Here is a 20,940-nt window from a genome sequence, read left to right as displayed (position 1 = left end):
TATGTTTTGGTGAAATAGATTTAGCATACGAGTTGAATCAGCCGGGGAAAACACTTTAGAACTCAAATCAGCTAGAACCTCGGATAGTCTGGATCAACCTAGAGTGTCCGGACTCGACCTGAAGGTTTCGGGTAAATAGCCGAGAGCCCCACTCAAAACCTCGCCTGGAGTGTCTAGTCCAATCCGGAGTATCCGGACTCACCCAGAGGTTATGAGTTATTTCAAAAATGACTAACCGAGAGTCCTCATTGAATACTTTCCGTGCTCACTACATGTCGTATATGGGAGCGATAAGCTAATTACCTTTGCAGCTATAGCTTTTTGGCATGCGGGTAGATAGTGTCAGGTATGAGGCTGGTTGTTGTATTCAGTTTGCTCTAGGAGTAGTTTTGGATGATCACCGTATCTATTGATGTATGATTAAGTGGTCGGGGCTTATTGAAAAAGGTTGACATAAGTACCCCTTATGTAGACCTGTGTGACCATGCAAGCCATATGATCCTCAAGTTGTGTAGTTAAAAGAGTACCCTGCGGGGTGTAAAAATATTTCAAAATATTGTGTTCTCGGTCATGAGCATACTTTTATCCATTTGCAGCAGTCGTAGAGTTACGAATATGGTTTAGTATGGTTGAGATGGTTCATTATATATATTCATATTATGGTTCCTTTATATTATGTTCAGTTGATGTTTATGGTCTAGTTTATTATTTTAGTCAAGTATAGATGCTCACATATATTTATGTTAAATTTGTTTTCGCATATGAATTTATTTAACTATGTAGCCGTATTTTTGCTAACATTCTAATGCATAATCCTTAGAGTCAGGCTATTATAAGTGTCTATTATGGATTAAATTTTTACGAGTACCTCCGTACTCAACTGTTCTATAGGTTTTGTAGGTGAGGAGGAACTAGTTTTTGGATACTTTATGCCTGTCGATGCGAGTGGTAGGAATAAGTAGTGCATCCTACTCTTGAAGGTCGTGTGTTCGGGGTGAAGTCTAAGGGCATATGGGTTCATTAATCTTTTGTTGTTGTTAGCTTTTGTTTTGTTCGGTTGTTTCTTTTGTTAGTTAGGAGTTAAGCATGTTTTAGTATCCTTCTACCTCTTTTTTCTATAAATTGTACTAGCTTGATGCATGCTTAAGAATTTGTAATAGAATGTTAATTACTCAATTTTTTTAAGGTTTGATGTGATATTATAGATTGGAAAAGCATATGTTTTGATCTTAGACATAAAACACGTATCGAGACTATCAGAGTGGTATTCTGATTAATCATTGAAGTCGATTATTTTTTTAATCATGACTTCAATAATTAATTAGAATATTATTTAGACAGTTCCTCACACAACTCCACATCATATTAGAGTTTAAATATTAAAATAAAATAGTATAAGTAAATATTTTTAATCTAATATAAAAATATAATACATAAAGATACCTAGCTTCAAAAGTTATTAAAGTTGAAGATCCGCCAAGCAAACACTAAGTTTAATGGCATTATGTAACAACTAACTAAACGTGCTAACGAAAACGACACCTAATTATAAAACGCGCTGCCTTTAGTGCAGCCCGCCGGAAACATCACTCACAAGCAAACACAAACAGTTTTTTTTTTTTTTGAGGTAAACACAAACAGGGACCGCGCCCAAAGACTCGCCCATCTCTCTGACAAACCCCCGCCACGGATTCGAGCCCGCCTGCGCGCATGATTGGACCGCGGCGAGCGGGCGGCGTCACGCGGGACGTGTGCGCACCACCTGCTCCCTCGCGCGAAAATCCTGTTTAGAGCGGTGCGCTCTAAATTTTTCTCAAAAAGTTTTGAGTTAAAAAAATTAATAAATTTTAAACAGAAAAGTTTTCAAAAATAGAAATATTTGGAGGTAAAAAAAATCTAAAAAGAAAAAGAAGAGGGACTGTCGGAAGGAGACGCTAGTTGGACTGCTCACGCTCGCGCATTAGCAACGTCCTTCCTCGTGGGTCCACATTGGCCACCTGTTCGTGGCAAAGCAGGCTGTGGGAAATTCGGGGCACGTTTGGTTCTAGACGTCATAGAGTCTGATTAAATATTGGTTATGGTAAAAGTTAGAGTCATGTTAAACTGAGACTAAAAAGATGATGTTAGGTTCACGATCAAGCCAATTTTAAGATAGTGCTAAAATTAGAGGGGGAAATAGTGTTTGGATTGAAAATAAACTAATATTGGTTCAAATTGGGAGTACGACAAGTAGGATCTATATGTCATTAAAAATTTAACATTAAAATATAGCCATGTTGGATCTTGAATTAACTGTAAGAGATTCAAAGATAAAAAGAGATTATAAATTAGATTCATGGTTTAGAAAGTATTAATATTTGAAGTTTGTAGTTCCAAAGGCCAAGGCATTTAACTCAACGAATCAAAGAACACTACTTCAGCAGTAACTTGACAAGCAGCCAAGCCAAATCAGGGCGGCCGATTTGTGCGCCTAGGTTTTATCCAAGATTTGGCTTGGACTTGTACAGAAAATGTCAAATTGTTGTGGACAACATTAAACTATGGCCTTTAACAAAATGGAGACCTAAATACCCGGACATAACCAAATTTTAGCTGGGCACAATGGGGTTTAGAACAAACACGCCCTTGTTCCCGCCGGGGCCTGGCTGGAAGCCTGTGCGGTGGGCCCCGCGGGGTGGTGATGGTTGGACGCATCCCGTTGGTGGATAGGAGTGAAACAGAGACGTGGGCCACGGCGGCTCAGGGCCTCGGGAGCGATAATGGTATGGTGGGCCAGGACAATGGAGTGGAGTGGGCCCACCACACTTGGACGTGGTGTTTGGACTCGGTGCCGCCGGATGGTGCTGGACTTGGACTCGACGGATCCACCGGGGCTGGGCGGTTCTTCTGTTGCTTTGCGCTCGTTTCCGACGTGCTGCTTGACGAGGAGATAGATCATGTGAATAGAAAGAATAATAATTACGCTTTCCCCTGCGAATGATGCGAATAATTACGTGGATAATCTTCATCTGGGTGCATTGCTGACACCACGCGGTCCTGTTGGAATTCGGATACGCGTAACATCAGCTGGCGGCTGGCGCTATGGGGCAATCATGATTAGATTAGAATCACAATAGTGGTTCTGGTTAACAGAAGGCCGGCGGTATGCTCTGCTGACCAAATTAAATACCTCTAGTTGCGATTGGCCGGCTTATCTTCTATGCAGAGCGTCCACGCAATATCACTTTTGTGGGACAGGTGCTACTCATCGGAGAAATTAATTTTTAGCCACCCTTAAAAATAAACACTCTTCAAATACCATTAAGTTTGCCGTCCTTTTTTTTTCTACGGGAAAAAGAGAGTTTATTAATTGCTGTGTGCACGAGACCTCTCCCTTCTTCCCGCCCAGCCGTCGTAACCAAGATGCCTGTTCATCACTTCCACCCCCATACGCACATGCTCTCCCGCCTCGCCCACGCACGCCAACACATCATCCTCGTCATCCCGCAGCCCACACACTCTACATCACCGTCCCCATCCTAACCACCACTACATCTATGATGCTGCCATCGACCGTCGATCTCGAGCTCCTCCTCCGTCATGGCCACTACTCCCCCTCGACACCCTGCTTCCACTCCCTCTCCTCTCCCACCGGCTTAGGTGAGTGTGCTCACCCCGAGCGGAGGTGTGGATCTAGGCGACGTGCTAGATGGCTTGATAGCGGGCGACGGCATTGGACCGAATAGTGCAGGTGACGGCAGCTGGCTGGGCAAAGCTGGCGAGAACGGTGCAGAGAGCGGTGAGCCGGCCTTGCCAGTGCGAGGGGCGACGCTTGCCGGTGACTAGTAGTCGTGGACAACATTAGCGCCGTCGCCGTGCCGGGTGCTGGCATCGGCATCGATGTCGAAGTTGACATAGTCGGGCCAGTCGACAGCGGCTGGCCAAGCGAGATTGGCGGCAATGCCAAGCCGAGCGAGACTAGTGGCACGACTATGGATCCTCAGGGTGGTGCGAACGAGGGCATTATGCAGGCCAGCATGGGAGGCGGAGCCTGCTAGTGTAGATGGATCGACTGGTTGTATTGGGCGATGACGACCTTGCTGTTGGGCTTGATAGCGCTCACAGCTAGGGCAGGAAAGACATTTCCTATTTCTTACCATGTCGTATTGGTGAAGTGACAGTAAAAATAGTCTAAAATGGCACATGAGTAAGAAACTCTTTTTTTTTCCTATGACAAAAAAATTAAGAACGTTAAGTCAATGACATTTAAAGAGTAGTCATTCTTAAGGATAACAAAAAGTCGATGACATGAAGCACTGACTCTATCGCTCAAGCGTCATGCAGACCTCAGGGCGACAACGACGGCAAGCACAGGCGGAAGGGTGTCAATGCTCCAACACCAGCAGTGAAGAGAGCCTCCACACCACCTCCAATCCAAGCCGTCATGCGCCACACCACCATGCCGCACTGATGCATGTAGATCCGTTGAAGGTAGTTGTCGAAGGATTAACTCCAGTCGCAGGGATCCCAAGAGACCCCTTTTTAGAGATTCGGCCGGGGGGATGATCCTGAATAAGTTCGTCGGAGAAATAAATGGGAATGAATGCAACGGCCGGTGGTGGGGGTGTTGACCTAGTGCAAGAAGAAGTAAATGCACTGGAATTTAGACAGGTTCGGGCCGCACGGGGGCGTAATACCCTACTCCTGTATGGATACTATAAATGTACTGAGGAAGTCCCTCAAGGATGTCGCTAGTTACAAGAATGTTGGTCTATCTAAAAGCTTGAGGCTCCTTGTTCTTCGGCTGGGACTGGGTTCAGCCTTCCTCACAGTGTTCTCTTGCACTGTGTTCTTCGTGTCTGCTCTTGGTCTCTGTTTTGCTATTCTTCGTCTCTTGTCTTTTTCTTTTTTTTCTTTGCCTCTCTTGCTTCTGTGCCGCCGGCTGCTTTAAGTACTCGCCAGCCGCGACATGCCCCGAACGGAAGGACGGGGCTCGAGTTCCGAGACGCCATAAATGGAAAGGGTGTCATCATTTTCTCTGGACGAAGTGACCGGGGGTGGAAAATGCGTCGCACGCCCGGTCATCCATCACCATAAATGTCCTGGCAACGGGCGCCGTAGAGAGGGCCCACCAAGCAGCCGCAGAGCAACCCAGCGTGCCCGTCCTGTCTTGTTCCCCTGCCACAGCAGCGCGGCAGACGGAACGCCTTGATCCTTACGACGTTATCCCGAGACAAGCTAGATGGCACGGGACGGGACCCGTGCAATTAATAACCCCACGCCTCTCTGCCAAAATATGGCAGGGACTGACGCTGAGCACGGCGGGAGCAGTTGGAGGTGTCAGGCCACGCACGCTCATTAAATGCGGTCTCGGGCCTCTGACTGGTTGACACCTCATCGGTTGGCCCCTCGGGGGTCTCTCTGGGTCGTCGGGGTACCGAGTGCTCGGGGATACTGTTCACATCCCTGAGCACTCTCTCCCGAGAATGCATTTCCTTGTCCTCGGGGTGCCGAGTGCTCGGGTAGATATGTACTGTTCACCTACCCGAGCACTCTTGCACGGACCCTCGGGGAACCGAGTACTCGGGGGCTGCCGCATGTAGCCCCGAGCACTCTCTCCTGAGCACTCTTGTACGGATCCTAGAGGAACCGAGTGCTCGGGGGCCGCCACACGCAGCCCCGAGCACTCTCTCCCGGAACTTAGCTCTTCTGATCGTCGGGGGACTTGGGTGCTCGGAGGTGACCGTACACCTCCCTGAGCGCTTTCTTCCCGGTACTTGGATTCCGTGGATCATCGGGGAACTGGGGTACTCGGGGGCCACCGACCGTGGTCCCGAGCACCTTCTCCTAGGACTTAACCTTTTCTCATCCTACAGGAGAGACCTCGCGGGATGGCGCCATGTGGCGGATGGTTGGCCTGGCCTCGGGATTCGGGGACCCCCGGTTCTTGATACACCGACAGTAGTCCGCCCACGCGCGTAGATTTGCCAGCAATTGGGGTTTCATGGTGTTGGACCAACGTGTCAACGTGACATTGGGGCCAACTCGGCCACGGCCACCACCGGCCTGAAGGTGAACATCGCTCCAACTAGCACGCCGGCTAGGCCATAGCATGTGCAGGTCACACCTGGGCTCCTGCCGTGCCTCACCCCCCCCCCCCCGCGCGCGCCCCCACGGCGGTGCCCCTCGATGCGACCAAGAACAAACTACATGATGTGTGCTTGAGCAGAGGAGGATGCGACCAACGTAGTCACCGCGTAGGCCGAACGCAGAACCGCCTTAGCGTGCGCCGCATGGTCGCACGAGAAGGACACCATGACGAGCTCGATGGCAGCCCAAAAAGCCAGCGGCACCCCTGTGGTCAAGCCCAAGCATAATGAAATGGCACCTGGAGCCGCCCTTGTCTGCTCGGATGAACCATTTTGAAGAGCACATGGGCAACGGTGCCCATGTGGTCCACCTCCATGGTCGCAAGGGAGCGCGCCATGGACGAGGAGGTGCACCTCCCCCATTCTTGCATGCTCCATCGTGCCACAATGCTGACTCGCACCATCGGAGGCCACCGGCGATCTTCACGTGTGGATCCATACTGCAGCCGTCGGAATCCAGCCCGCCCGAGTAGATACCGGCTGCCACCGGCCGGATCTATGGTTACCGCTGACCGGATCCATGTTGTACTAAAAGATTCAGCAAAACCACCTGAAAAGGAATGGGAGAGGAGGGGAGAGAAAGGGGGAGGCCGCGAGGATCGAGCGGTGGGGATTTTTGACGGCGGTGTGTTTCGCCCCTTGCGTCGCCCCGCAAGGAGACGCCGAGGGGAGTGTCATACTAAATTCATATTTCTTGCAATAAAAATATGAAAAGCGCATGTTCACTCGTCGTGTTCAAAGATCCCTAGCAGATATCTCATTAACTCATACTTTCTCTACTACTTAAAAAATACAAAATGTTTTCCACACCAGGCAAGATATCCTGCCTCCACGTCATGCAGTCTACCGCTAAACTTCGCAAAAATTACCCACCCACCACCAAACCCCTCCCCACGCCCTCCCACCATTGCAGCCTCTGCCTTGGCACCACGCTCCACGTCCTCATCGTCTCCGCGCTCGTCCAGCTCATGTCCACGACACCGCATCGCCCCTCCCCTAAACCTTTGTCACGCGCTTCTTTGTCATCATAGACGATGGAAGCACTGGCACCTAGGCCCATGTCTTCGCCATGCGACCCGACTAGTGCCCAGATCTAGCACCATGATGTGCGTCTCCCCGAGGCTTTCGTCCTTCGCCGTTGAGCTGGCGCGCACAGGGGAGTCGCTATGGCCGCTGATGGAGTTCGTGAACCATGGTGAGCCACCACCGCGCCAACGCCATGTCCGTCACGCACGACGACTGCTTCGCACGAGCGATGACACCCTGGCCTGCTCGTGCAACAAGGCCCTGTTCTGCCCGTGTGATGATGCCTCTGCCGCCCTGGTGAGCGACCACCACGCCAACACCCTGTCCCGTACGTATAACTATTTCTTGTGTTATTCCTAGCATTTTTATTATGTGCATGCGATATGTTTGATGAAATATCCAAGTGATCAGCCTACTGTATGATTAATGTATTTGTTTTACATAAGTAGAAAATTGATGAATTCGCTAATGATTTATCATTTTCTTCTCTTTTTCTCACTTGCTTGAGATGGCGATGCTTGTCGCATGCCACAGGATGCATGTTGAGGCCCGCTCCGGAGTTCATCTACTTCGGTTTCACGAGAGGAGCTGTTGACCTCCGATCAAATGCCCACGTAAATCAGGAACTAGCACAAATCCACAATGCCCCATGTGACCTACAACAATACTTTCAATTTCACTATCTGCTGTGTAAATCCTTGTGAAATTACAACTCACCCTTGTGTGTTACAGGAAGAAAATTCTCTTCGCGCTACAACTAGATGCGTGTTTCAAGGCTAATTTCTTAATCATGTTCAGTTCAAGCCTCGAATTTAGCTAGTGCAATTCCCTCATGATCTGGAGCTCTATGTAACTGATTGACTTTTCTAAATGTCAAATCTAATCTGATCCTTCGTGATGGAGTGGTTGTTCAATTTCTTATTCTTTTGGGTCACTATGTGATATTTTTCTGGTTTAGGCGGATGCAACAAGTGACTTTGCTAAAAATTTACATGCAGTTGGAGGAGAGAAGAATCTTCAGAGCACGCACTGCTCTATGAAGCATGTGCATTGTTTCTCTTTGTCGAGGGGAGAGGGAAGCGCTTCAAGCTGATTAGGTACTAGGGTTAGTATCTTTAGGTTGGTGTGAGTTGAAAATATTTCCCTTTTTTGTTAACTCCTTTTTGAGCAACTACAACCTGCAATTTTTGGTTTGCATGTTGGTAGTAAAATTACATGTCAGAAATCTATCTCCAAAGAGACTGTATACTTTTTAAGTGGATACATTCTCATTTCCTTCGATTTCTAGCCTTGGAATCACATGACATTTCTTTTTGCATCCTGTGGATGTATGAACAAGCTTCTGTGATTAAAAATATGAACTCACATCTAAGTTGTAAGTACATATCTATCAAGCACCAAAGTATATACAAATACTATTTTCTTTTGGCTAATCCTCCTCATAGCACTACAGTTCATTCTGATTTTCTGGTTATTGTGAGTAACATGTGATCACGGATGTGTTGGACACATTGATCATTTCAGAGCAGCCCGACCATTCAGGTTGGAATCTATATGCTCGTGTTCAGATGCACTAGGTTTTGATTTCTATGTTCTTGGCCAAACACGGCGTTACTTATGGACCCAGTTAGTGATTGATTTGATCTTTATTTTGATTTTACTAAAATATTTGCTTGCAGGTGTACGGGTAGCACATGGAGCCGATGGAATGCTGACCGAAGGGGACCTATGCATCGGGTGACCGCACTGGGAGGGGCATTCAATGAGAAGGGGATCTAACCAAGTTTGGATTTTGCCTTTTTTTTCTGGAGATTTTTTTATTGTTCTAGGAGTTTATCCTGTGCAAAATATGATTTTAACTAGTTATCCCTCTTCATGCGTCCATGACCAATATAACGATAATTCAAAATCTTTGCATATGTTTGCTTTATGCTCTTAGTTTACTATCACACATGCTTTCATAATTTGCTTACCTTTTTCTAAGGTTGATCCAGCAAGTAGTACCGTGGCCGCACTTCTCTTTGGTGAAGGATATCACTCGCATAGTGATGGTTGCTTGCGAGGATGCTATCCCTACCATAAAGGATATTGTGCTATTTGGCTTCATCTTTTTTCAGGGTTTTTTTTTACTTTGTTTTTTACCCCTTTGTAAAATTTTGACCATATATTTAATGTTATATCGTGTAAATTTTATTTTCATTGTAACGTATGGTCACTCAATTACTAATTTCCGACGGGTACTCTCTTTTTTAAGTGTCTTCCGACGTGTACTCCAATGAGGCCAATTGGACATGGGTAAAGTCTGCTCAATCGGTCTCAAGAAAATGTGATCCACGAGGGGAAAACTCACCAACAAAAAGAGAAAAGAAATATTACTAATATAACATAAATTCTCATCAAGGTACTTCTCAAAAAAAAGTTCTCATCAAGGTAAGACTCTCTTTTACCCAGAATGGAACGAAGCATCACCCAAGCACTGTTTCTCTCCTACTTAAAAAACACGCAAGGCGTGTTCCGTCCGCCGCCGAATATTCCTTTCGCTCGTGACGCTTGTGGCCGCTCCGCCCCTTCCGCAACAGCCGCTCCAGCTTCCCCGCCGTCGTGTGATCCGCCTTCTCCGCGCTCCCCCCTCCCCGGGAGAACCCGCTGCCGCCAGTCTCTCCTACTTAAAAAAGCGCTCACGGTATCTCTTCCTCCACCTCGGCCCCACGCACGCGCGCTCGCGGGGAAAGGCAGAGACGGGGTGGCCGTGGAGGAGGTCGGCGCCCTCCTGGCCATTACGCGTGGGCGCCGCCGATCCGCGAACCCGGGTCCAGCGCTCGATTTTGGGGAGCAGCACGAGAATCCAGGCTTCTTCGTTTTCATCGGCCAGAGTCGTGCCTCGCCGACCTACGCGTCGCCGCTGACTCGGCCGCGGCGGAGCTCGACTCCGCGAAGCAAGCGTGGGAGGCGGCGGAGCAGGAGCTCTGCGGGAGCCAGGTGCAGGCCACCATCGCCACCTCGTTCGTCCAGGAACTCAAGGTATCCGCTCATCTCGCCCCCAAATTGAGGATTTGGACGCGCTCAAGGTTAGAATTTCAAAAACCGCTGCGAATTAGGGTTATGTCTTGTTGCTTTAGTATGACATGCTTGTATGTTTATGCTAATTTGTATGGTTAAAATTGGAAATGGTGGGGATCTGTTGTTGGTGCTCGCTGTATTTGCTCCAACAGAGCAAGGGAGACAACGAGAGGTGAGTATAATGACCATGAATGCTTTATTATTGTGCTATATGCCCCCATATATTGTATTTCTGGGAGATAATTTTGTCGATAGCCACTAACCATGCATGCGCTTGCCTTGGATGTTCCAGAGACGAGTTCATCAGCCAGATGATGCTAAGATAAGGTACTGAGTGGTATGCTTTTGCATGTGATGACTTTCGCTGTACGTGTAACAAACTATAATTGATGCTGCATCTCCTTTTTTTGGCTTGCATGTAACCATATTGGCACTTACTCTGTTCAAATTTGGTTACAGCATTAATAGGAATAAGGTGTATTGTTTGGATTGTCTCAAAATTCCTGAGTAACTGAGATACATGAACTATAAGCAGCGGTGATGTTTTGACATGAAACCTGTATCACGAGTGCTTGCATGGAATTCCAACATCTCCTCTCAACCTCTTACTACTTTCAGATATTTATTTAGTTTTCGGGGCATTAGTAGGATCTTTACCAGTTTCTACTTTTCTTGTTTCAGTCAATTTGGCATTTGCATGATGGCTGAAACATGTTTAGGACATTCTATTTCTTAACAGGGTTATCTAAAGATAAATAATACTCCTCTTCTGCAGGCAATTTCAACAGATGGTTTCTCTAGAATTAGCAGCAGGCAATCACTCTGGGTTGCTGTCAACAGAAGGTAAGTAGGGCAAACCGTAATGTGACATGCCAACATTAACACTTCCTGTTCCTGATTTTCGTTAGGGGTTCCTTCAAATATGTGATGTTCTTATCTTTCTTCAAATATGTGATGTTCTTATCTTTCATTTTGATTGCTTCTGTATAGCTTTTTTTTCTTTTTTAAGAAAACAAACTATGGATGGTCGGAGTTCTAAGAATTGTACATCTACATTCTTCTTTAATATTTTTGGACCCAGAAGTTTGTTATTATATAATTATGTCAAACAGTTCAAGTTGCGTGGTTTCATTTGTAGGTGCATAATTTGGCGATGGCTATTTACTACTCATCTATTCTCACAAGCAAAACATGTGAATTATTCAAAAAGATAGAGGTGCTTGAAAATGCTCCAATATGGTGTTATCTATACTTATTAATCACACAGGGTTTGGTTGGGAAATTACTGTCTTCTTTTCCCACCCCTTTTGGAAAAGAAACTTATTATACTTTCTTGTTTTACTTTGGAGTCTTGTTGGTTAAAAAAATGTTCTACTATTTTCAGTGTCTGTAAGGGAGGGGGATTGGAATTGTCCTCAGAATGTAATCGACTTATTAACTTGGTATATTTGCACTGAAGCACAATATATTAGTCAGACTATATTCAACTTAACTGATTTATGTAGCTTACCTTTCTCTTCTCTGTTATGTGTCGGAAATTTTATGTTGCACAATTTGCACCTGTAGGGGGGAGGTGTTTCAGGTTGAGTGGAATCTGAATTTGGCTACTGTATTAGCTAGGTGCGTGAAGCATGGTTCTGCGGAGGATATGGTGATGCGCTGAGCATATTTGATGGACTGTGCAGTTAGGGTTTGGGTTGCAGTCTCGTTCTTTTTTGCATTATTAGTTGTGCAGTAGCACGTCTCTGCTTCTTATACAAATTGGTGATCCAAATCTACTGTCAAGTATTGCACAATCTGCTGTCATTATTGGAGGTGTTCTGCTTCGTTTCTGCTGTCCATTTGGAATTTCGTGCACACAATTATATAAACTGTTTATAAAACTATATCTCTTCAAAATTTGATTTGTTAGCATCTTCTTGGATAACAAATCTTAAAAATTTCAGCACAGTATTGTTCTAAGCATCATTAAAGTACTCCCTCTGTTTTATAATATATGTCCCTTCTCTTGCAAGCTGCCCTTTGAAAGTAGTTGCCCATGGAGGAAAACAAGAGTGTGGTTAGTGCAATATATCCACCCTACCCCTAAGGTTAAATGATTGGTCATCTCTCTTTTTTCCTTAGACTTAGTGCTTCATTGGTTTGTATGCATTGTTGTTACAAACATATATTTTGAAAAGGAGTGAGTAATTATTTTGGTTTCATTTACCATTTCTCATCAGTAGGGTCATGAAGAACTGATATGATTCGCAAACCAATACTTATTAGCAATGTTATGTATTTGGATTTATGTGCTAAATGTTTTTATATGTGTTGAAACTGACATTTTTGTCGGCATTTGCGATTTTTTAGTCGAGGGACCATTGGACTGTAGTTTGGTTGAAATGAGGAGTCATTGTCATGGTATTTTGCACTTTGGTTATAGTTTTTCCAGTTAATAGTTTTAGTTTATTAACTGTCCTTTTTCTCAAGACTTGGTTGCGTGACAATACCCCAGATGACTGTAATGAGTTGCATCAGTTCTGAGATTTATAAGCTATTCATACTTTCAGTCTCGTGTCTTGAACCTTTTCCTTTACCATTTATATATGAGGCTTTTTTGTATTCACCTGTGGGGGTTTCATTCATGACAAATTAAATGGGTGTAATGTTTGAACCTGACTAACTATGTGATCAGCATAAATTGTCAAAGGGCTTTGTGTTATTGTTTTTCTTTTGCATCAGAGGAAGTGCTAAGAAATGTCGAATATCTTATCTTCATGTGGAGATAAGCATATTCTGATAGATCCATAAGTCCACAGTATGAATTAGAGTGTTATTCCATCAAATCATTGTCCAAGCAGACATTTTCGTCTTTTATGGATACAAGCTAAACATGTTTACATGAGATCTGAACTTCTTGCTTACAGGCCTATCCTTATTTTAGCTCGAGTATAAGATTGGGACCACCTAAATCTTCTATTCCGATTGTTTTAACTCTTGGTCTTACCGGCATGACTTTCTCTGGTGGGTGGAACTACCTTACATCTTCATTTCAGTAACCCTGATACTAGAAGCCTTACTAACATTTGAAGCTTCCACAGGCGACAACTCTGCAGATTGGGACCACCTTAAGTCTTCTATTCCGATGGTTTTAACTCTTGGTCTTACTGCCATGGCTTTCTCTGGTGGGTGGAACTACCTTACATCTTCATTTTAGTAACCCTGGTACTAGAAGCCTTACTAACATTTGAAGCTTTCACAGGTGCGGATGTTGGTGCATTCTTTGGAAATCCGGAACCTGACCTATTGGTGCGTCGGTACCAAGTGAGAGCATTTTATCCTTTCTTTAGAGGTCACGCTCATCATGACACCAAGAGACGTGAGCCATGGTTGTTCGGGTAATTCTTCAGATACTAAATTTTGTGCAACTTTTATCTTTGAAGTTCTATAACTTCTGTTCAACATGTCTGGTAGTAGAGGGGAAGGAATCACATGATGTGATTTCACTTTGGTGATTCAGATTTTTTTTAAATGCTTAGTTCGGGAAAGATAAATGCATTCTTTTCAAGGCTAACATATTTTTTGTACTTACTATAGAGAGCGAAAAACTGCCCTCATAAGGGAGGCAATACATATGCGGTATTCATTGTTGCATAGATATTGTGAGGAGGACGAGAAGCACGAAGATGAGGTTGGCGAGAAGGACGCCAAGGTGTGGGCTCGGCATCTTGCACTCCGCCGTCACCGAGGTAAGGCGCTTTGTTTCCCCCCTTCGAATTTTGTGGCCATCTCTGGTCTTTGTGTGATACTACATGAGCTGCAAATCTGCAACCGATGGTCCTGTCGTTGTTCGTTCGCAACACAAGTTCAGCTGGTACCAAGCATTCCTTGCTGCAGGTGAATTTTTTTCTCCCATTGCAACACATGTGCATTTGACTAGATCACTCCTGCATGCTTAATTGTCAAGTTCAGCTGGTACCAAGCATTCCTTGCTGCAGGTGAATTTTTTTCTCCCATTGCAACACATGTGCATTTGACTAGATCACTCCTGCATGCTTAATTGTTGTCCCGATGCAACGCACGGGCATTAACTAGTCCAATGAAAAAGCATCAACTACATGCTGCCACCACATGGGTAATGGATCTGAGTGGAATTTTCTTCTGGTCCACGCAAGCCCACTGCTTCATCAGGAGCCCTTGCTAAAAGACGGCCACACGGCCCAAGACTTCGCGAATCCTAAACTGGGTGGCTGACTAAGCACGATGGGCCGATTGACCAAACCATTCCACTTATCCAGGGTTTTTTATTTTTATATTTTTAAATCCAAAAATTACAGATATATTCGTTTATTTTGAAATTTTATAAATCTATATTCCTGTCGTCTATTGCAGGGGCAATAGAAACCTGCCATTTTTCCAACGTCCGTTGGCAGAGTAGACCTGTCGTTCGTTGGAAACACACGTTAAATTTATTTAAATTTTAAATAAAATTAGAAGTATACCACCCGACCGAGCATGCACAAAGCCCAGAAGCTCTTGCCCTCCTCGGATCCGACGATTCCGACTAGACCATCCGACCCACCCGATCGCCAGCCATCCGGCCGAGCTCGCCGCCGCACGGCCGCACGCACATGCCGACACAAACAAAACCTCGCGCCGGGCCGCCCCTGCCACCTCCCCGGCGGCTCCCCCTAATCTACCCGGGCCTCCGCCCTTCGATCGCTGCTCGCCGCGGGACCGCCGCAGCCATGTACCGCATCGCCGGTAGCCACCTCCGCTCGCTCAAGGTACCACCTGCCCTCCCGCTGCAAACTCCGTCGCTTCGCCGCCCGACGGATGGATGCTTGCGTGCGACCGATCTGTGTGTTGTGTAGTACGGTGTTCGGTCTTGTTTCGTTTGCCACTCGATTAGAGAAGAAAAGGCTGAATGCTTCTTCATGGAATAGGCGGGGATACTATTAGCTTATGGTATTCAGTGATTTCATGTCAAATTTGGTTCAAAGAACTCTGCTGGGCCACGCAGACACTGATTTACACCTTAGTCAGCACTCAGCACCCCAAGTCCCCAATTAGAATTAGTAACGCAGGTTATGATTTTGGTGCCATTGTTGCAGTTTATCTACGGGGTTATGCTAAATGCATGACCACTGCTTGTTTCGTGTATAGATTTTTCACATGTGGTGTTAGGGTCTCGTGTTAGAGCATCTTTTGCTTGGCTAGTTTTGTTAGAAATGTTTAGATGACGAGTTCTCTTAGTTGCTGAATCTGTAGCCAGCTCAATATCTGTATTACTAATATCATTTTTCAGATGGATACCGTGATATTGTTTATTTCTTCCAAGGTGTAACACGTGTTTTAAGCAACCGTAGTTTTCATGTAACTAATACATTGTAGTTTAAAGCTCAAGGAGGACATACAAGTTAGTCGATACTCTTTTTTTACTGGAAATTTACTCCTGATATTCAAGCCTTTAAGCATACATCATAAGTTTGCAGTAAATGTACAAAGGTTTGTTTCATATGCACGCTTTTTGGTATTCGACATACCTTTCGCTTTTGGGTGATGTTACCCAGTGTGTTCGTCACCACACAATCTGCTTTCTTTCATCTTTTCATCAATCATGAAGACGTGTTTCCATTTTTATGTACTTGCAGTGACAAGGTTCTAGTAGGTTTGCTAGTACAGGTGTTGTTAAGCAGTCTTCAGGTGGTTTATTTGGCTGGCTTCTTGGGGGAAAGGCGACCCAGCTTCCTCCTCTTGATGTGCCTCTCCCAGGCATTACCCTTCCTCCACCACTTCCAGACTTTGTAGAGCCAGCTAAGACAAAAATCACCACTCTTCCGAACGGCATCAAAATTGCGTCAGAAACGTCACCGGTATCACATACACAACATTTTATGCTTTTTAGATATTATTATAACCACTTTGTCTGCATCTGCAAAGAAGTAATTTTTGTTAGGACCTCACTGCAGAGTCCAGCTGCTTCAGTAGGACTGTACATCGACTGTGGTTCTATATATGAAACACCTGAGTCATCTGGAGCATCACATCTATTGGAGCGAATGGCCTTCAAGAGCACCACAAACAGGAGTCATTTGCGGCTAGTTCGTGAGGTTGAGGCCATTGGAGGGAATGTTTCTGCGTCGGCTTCTCGTGAACAGATGTGCTATACGTATGATGCATTCAAGGCTTATGCACCCGAGATGGTTGAGGTGCTCATTGATAGTGTGAGGAACACAGCATTTTTCGATTGGGAGGTTAAAGAGCAGGTATTCTGTTATTTGAAGGCAATCACGTCAGGTTTTCCTTAACAGTGTGTTAATGATGTCTTGTTATCTCTACAGCTGCAGAAGATCGAAGCTGAAATAGCTGAAGTTTCAGATAATCCTCAGGGCTTACTTTTAGAGGCACTCCATTCTGCTGGCTATTCTGGGCAATGGCAAAGCCCCTGATGGCACCAGTATCTGCTGTACATAGATTGGACAGTAACATCCTTGAGGAATTCATTGCTGTAAGAGGCATCAATTTTCATTTATATTGTCACTTGTCAGAAAGACTTTACTTTGACATTTGCATATGTTGAGGGATTCAGAAAAACTATACTGCACCAAGGATGGTCCTTGCGGCATCAGGAGTTGAGCATGATGAGTTAGTGTCAATTGCTGAGCCACTTCTGTCAGACCTCCCTGGTGTGAAGCGTCCGGAAGAGCCAAAATCAGTTTATGTAGGGGGAGATTATCGTTGTCAAGCAGACTCTGCAGTGAGTTCTTATTACTATTTGGTGCTTACTGGTTATCCATGATGATGCATATATGGTTTATTTCTATACTCCTAAATCATTTTCTTGGGGACAGAAAACACATGTAGCTCTTGCTTTTGAAGTACCAGGTGGATGATATGAAGAGAAAACAGCTACCACTGTGACTATCCTTCAGGTACTGTTGACAAATAGTGAGGTTACTCAAAGCTCCATGCTGGAATAATTTCTTTCTTGAAGACACTCTGGTTTAGACGTTTAGTGGCTTGCACACTTGCAGTATTAGATGTTACGTTGTGATATTATTGTAGGTTCAATCATAAAGCTTGTGCATTATGAACAATTTAATATTTTCGCAGATGCTCATGGGGGAGGGTGTTCTTTCTCTGCTGGTGGTCCTGGGAAGGGCATGCATTCTCGACTGTGTATGTATCCTTTTCAGTTCAACATCCTTTTCAATGACTCAAAATTGAAATTGACTCAACTTACTTTTTTAGTTATTTTAGTATTTAAACATGATGTTTTACGTGCAGATCTTCGGATCTTAAACAACTACCAACAGATTGAGTCCTTCTCTGCATTCAACAGTATCAGCAATCAATCTGGTCTTTTTGGAATTCTGGCAACAACTGTAAGCCCTTACCGAATAGAAATTCTCCTGTGTTTTCATGAAACAAAGGAAGATAATACTTGACGCATGCCTTATCTCTCTTCGAAATATCCTACTGTTTAGTTTCTAATTTGTTTCATGTATAACGTTTGATGTTTGTGCTGAGTTAATATATGTGCATGTTCACTTCTGTCTCTTTTGTCCCTGCTAACTGGGCTCGATGACTTAGCTTTACTTAGTCTTAACTCTAAGCAAAGAAAGGATGTAATAGGACAAGGTGAATAAGTTGTTTGTCGTAGTTAGAGAGCAAAAAGTGCGAGTAGGTAATGGCTTTTCTAGCCATCATAGAGGGCAAAAGCAAACAAGTGGCTGAAGAATGGGAACTTTTGATGATATTGGTAGCAATAACAAAAAGTAGAGGTGTCCAATAATTTCCTAGGAGGCGTCCAGCTGGATTGTGAACTTGTGTATACTAAGATCTGCATACTTCTCTGTTGAGGCAGGGTAAATGCCAAAAAGATTGTGAACTGTCCTATTCAGTCAAATGCCTTTTTTGTGTCCATCCTACCCCATCCCACATCTCACTATTTCGTCCAAAGTTATGCTCCATTATTTTCTCTTTGCATTATCTTTACTTTAGCTTGGAAGATAGCTATGTAAAGAGCATATTATTGTTGTCTCCTGTGCGTTATGAACTTAGGATTTCTTCTTTCTGTCATTTCATTCCTTGTTATATAATTGAATCTGACATAGCCTGATGACTTGCAATAATTGAAACAGAGCCCTGATTTTGTGTCAAAGGCTGTGGACTTGGCAGCAGGAGAACTCCTTGAAGTTGCTACTCCTGGAAAAGGTTTTCTTGTTTGACATCCTGATTTATGATGAATCATTGGTTTAGATTGTTCACATTGATTGAAATTCCCTCATGGCCGTGTTTTTATTTAGTTACACAAGAACAACTTGATCGAGCTAAACAGGCGGCCAAGTCTGCAGTTTTGATGAATTTGGAGTCAAGAGTACACATTTGTAACCCCTAATTGGATCCTTCATACTTATCTTTTGTTTAGCCTAACACTTTGTTTTCTTCATTGCAGGCTGTAGCATCCAAAGACATTGGTAGGCACATTTTGACTTATGGGGAAAGGTATGGTTACTCAGGGATTAAATCACATCCCATGATTCATCATCTTGCACATGCACTAGCCATGTATCAGTAGCGGTTAAGATATGGAAAATCGTATTGGCCCCCGCTGACCAAACTTGGCAATTGTGCTATGGAAAATCATATTGGGCCCTGTTGACTTAAGGCCTTCAGAATCTATGTGCCTGTTCACATAAAGAATACCAAGACATTCTTTATTGATTCGGTTATTACCTGTGGTGTGTGGATTAGGCCCTAGGCTGTAACGGAAAGCCACCTAGTGTGCTGCTCTCGGGTTGGCCAGGTTGGGTTGTATCTTTAATGGTGCAGGGTTGGGCTGTGTCCATGGACCAGAGAACATTGTACAAGAACATTTAATAGGCAAAAAAAACTTTATATTTCTGTCTGTGTGAATGAAAACGCCTGGTGGACCAAGTGTGGGGTTGGCACCTGGCAGTAGGGACTAAATGGGCCTTGGTAGGGTTATTCTTGTGGAGTTAGGCCTGGGTTTTTAGATAAGTCTAGTCGAGATTGGGATTGGGCTGCTTATTTGACTCATTGATTCAAGTGGGGTTTAGATTGGGCTTTGGTCCATTACCATGCCATCTGCAAAAGTCGTTTCCTTCTGTTCTGTTATTTCCTTCTATCTCTTGGAGTTCAGTACATGCCCGTTCATGCATTATATGGCAAGCATAATGTCAGTGTCCCATTCTGCAGCATACATGGCCTGTAAGAAGTGTCTGTCTATTGCTATCAATCCAAAGTTCTGCACTCATTATTTATCAGACCTATTGAATGTTGCCAAATAGGTGTGTGGTAGTCTAGGTAGACATGAACACGCTAAACTACTAACTGTATTCTTCTCATTGTCAGTTTGTCACCTTCATTATGTTCTGTATTCTTCTAGTTGTCAGTTTGTCACCTTCATTATATGTACATAGAGCACTGTCCCTTCCTCCGTTAGATTGTGGATGGGCTGCACTGTTTTGTTACCTACACGTAGAGCATTGTTCCTTTCATTGTGAATAAACATACCAACTGGAATTCCAGCTGTTACCTGCCTCATGTACACATAGAGACAAAGTAAACTGTTTCGATATGCTAACCTGTGGAGCTTCTTGCAGTTGTCCACTAACTTTTTCAATTATGTAACCTGCTTATCTTTATTACGGCAATAGCCATCATTTCAGTTTCTTTCCTTGGTTGTGAGTCTTAGTTATTCAGCTTTGTTGAAATTGCAGGAAACCCATTGAGAGTTTCTTGAAAGATCTTGAAGAAATCACATTGAATGACATTTCTTCGACCACCAAGAAGATAATTTCTTCACCACTTACAATGGCATCATGGGGCGATGGTATGTTCCAACTAATGGCAGTGCTTTTCTTCCTACCCCTTTTGTCAAAAAGATTGTTATAATTGTGGAGTTTTGATTTACATGAATGTTTTTCTTGCAGTTATTCATGTCCCTAGCTATGAGTCTGTTAGCCGGAAGTTTCATTCAAAGTGAGCAAGCCTATGGCTGCGCCTGGCATGACTTGCAAGGTGCAGATTTGTTACTTTGCTGGCAACGGCTATGGCCCTAACTACTGGAATCCTCTGGAATAAATCATCTACACTTATCTTTTTTTGAATATCTACAAGCAAAATAATAGTCATATAGCAGTGGTGCTGATTGTGTTATTTATTATTTTTTGTTTTGCTGTAGAGACTTAAGATTTTCAAGGGAGAAAACTGTGACAGCTTGGAAATCCTTTTTGTTTTAGGCTTGTAGCCATCATGTTCGTTTTGTCCTATGCTGAGCAATGAGCATAGCCAAGCAGCCGGGAGTGAACTTATGTAGATGGAACCTATACATTTTGAAATCGATTTGACGTTCGTTAACCGGATTACATGTACCTTTTAGTCCCTTTGCTCGTTGGCATTAAGTTCTGAAGCACTTTCTTTATCATCTGGTTTTCCTTTTGTTGATTCGCGCACATTTTCTTCCGTATGCTGATGGTCTGCCTACGCTGTCGGTGTAAATCCGCGAGACCCAGCGTTTGCAGCTGTTTGCTGTGAAGAAAAGCATTGCTTAAATCTCAAAAGGTGAATGGAAAGGAGCCAAAATGTAATTCTGATTCCCGAAGTTCGCGTGAGCACGATGATGAAGTTGGCCGTCCTGTGAGCAGTCAGGAGTACCTGTTGGTCCCTGCTGTCGTAATACCCGATCTAAAAGGTAAAACGAGTGGCAGCGATT

At 44.3% G+C, this 20,940-nt stretch overlaps 1 pseudogene; it reads left to right on the top strand.

Moving 5' to 3' along the window:
• The first annotated feature begins 14,220 nt into the window (after positions 1–14,220).
• On the top strand, positions 14,221–20,665 carry LOC133920020 (mitochondrial-processing peptidase subunit alpha-like; annotated as a pseudogene).
• The last annotated feature ends 275 nt before the right edge of the window (positions 20,666–20,940 follow it).

The sequence above is a fragment of the Phragmites australis genome, chromosome 1, assembly GCF_958298935.1.
Source record: "Phragmites australis chromosome 1, lpPhrAust1.1, whole genome shotgun sequence".
Lineage (NCBI taxonomy): Eukaryota > Viridiplantae > Streptophyta > Magnoliopsida > Poales > Poaceae > Phragmites > Phragmites australis.
This window is presented reverse-complemented; position numbering and strand designations above follow the sequence as displayed.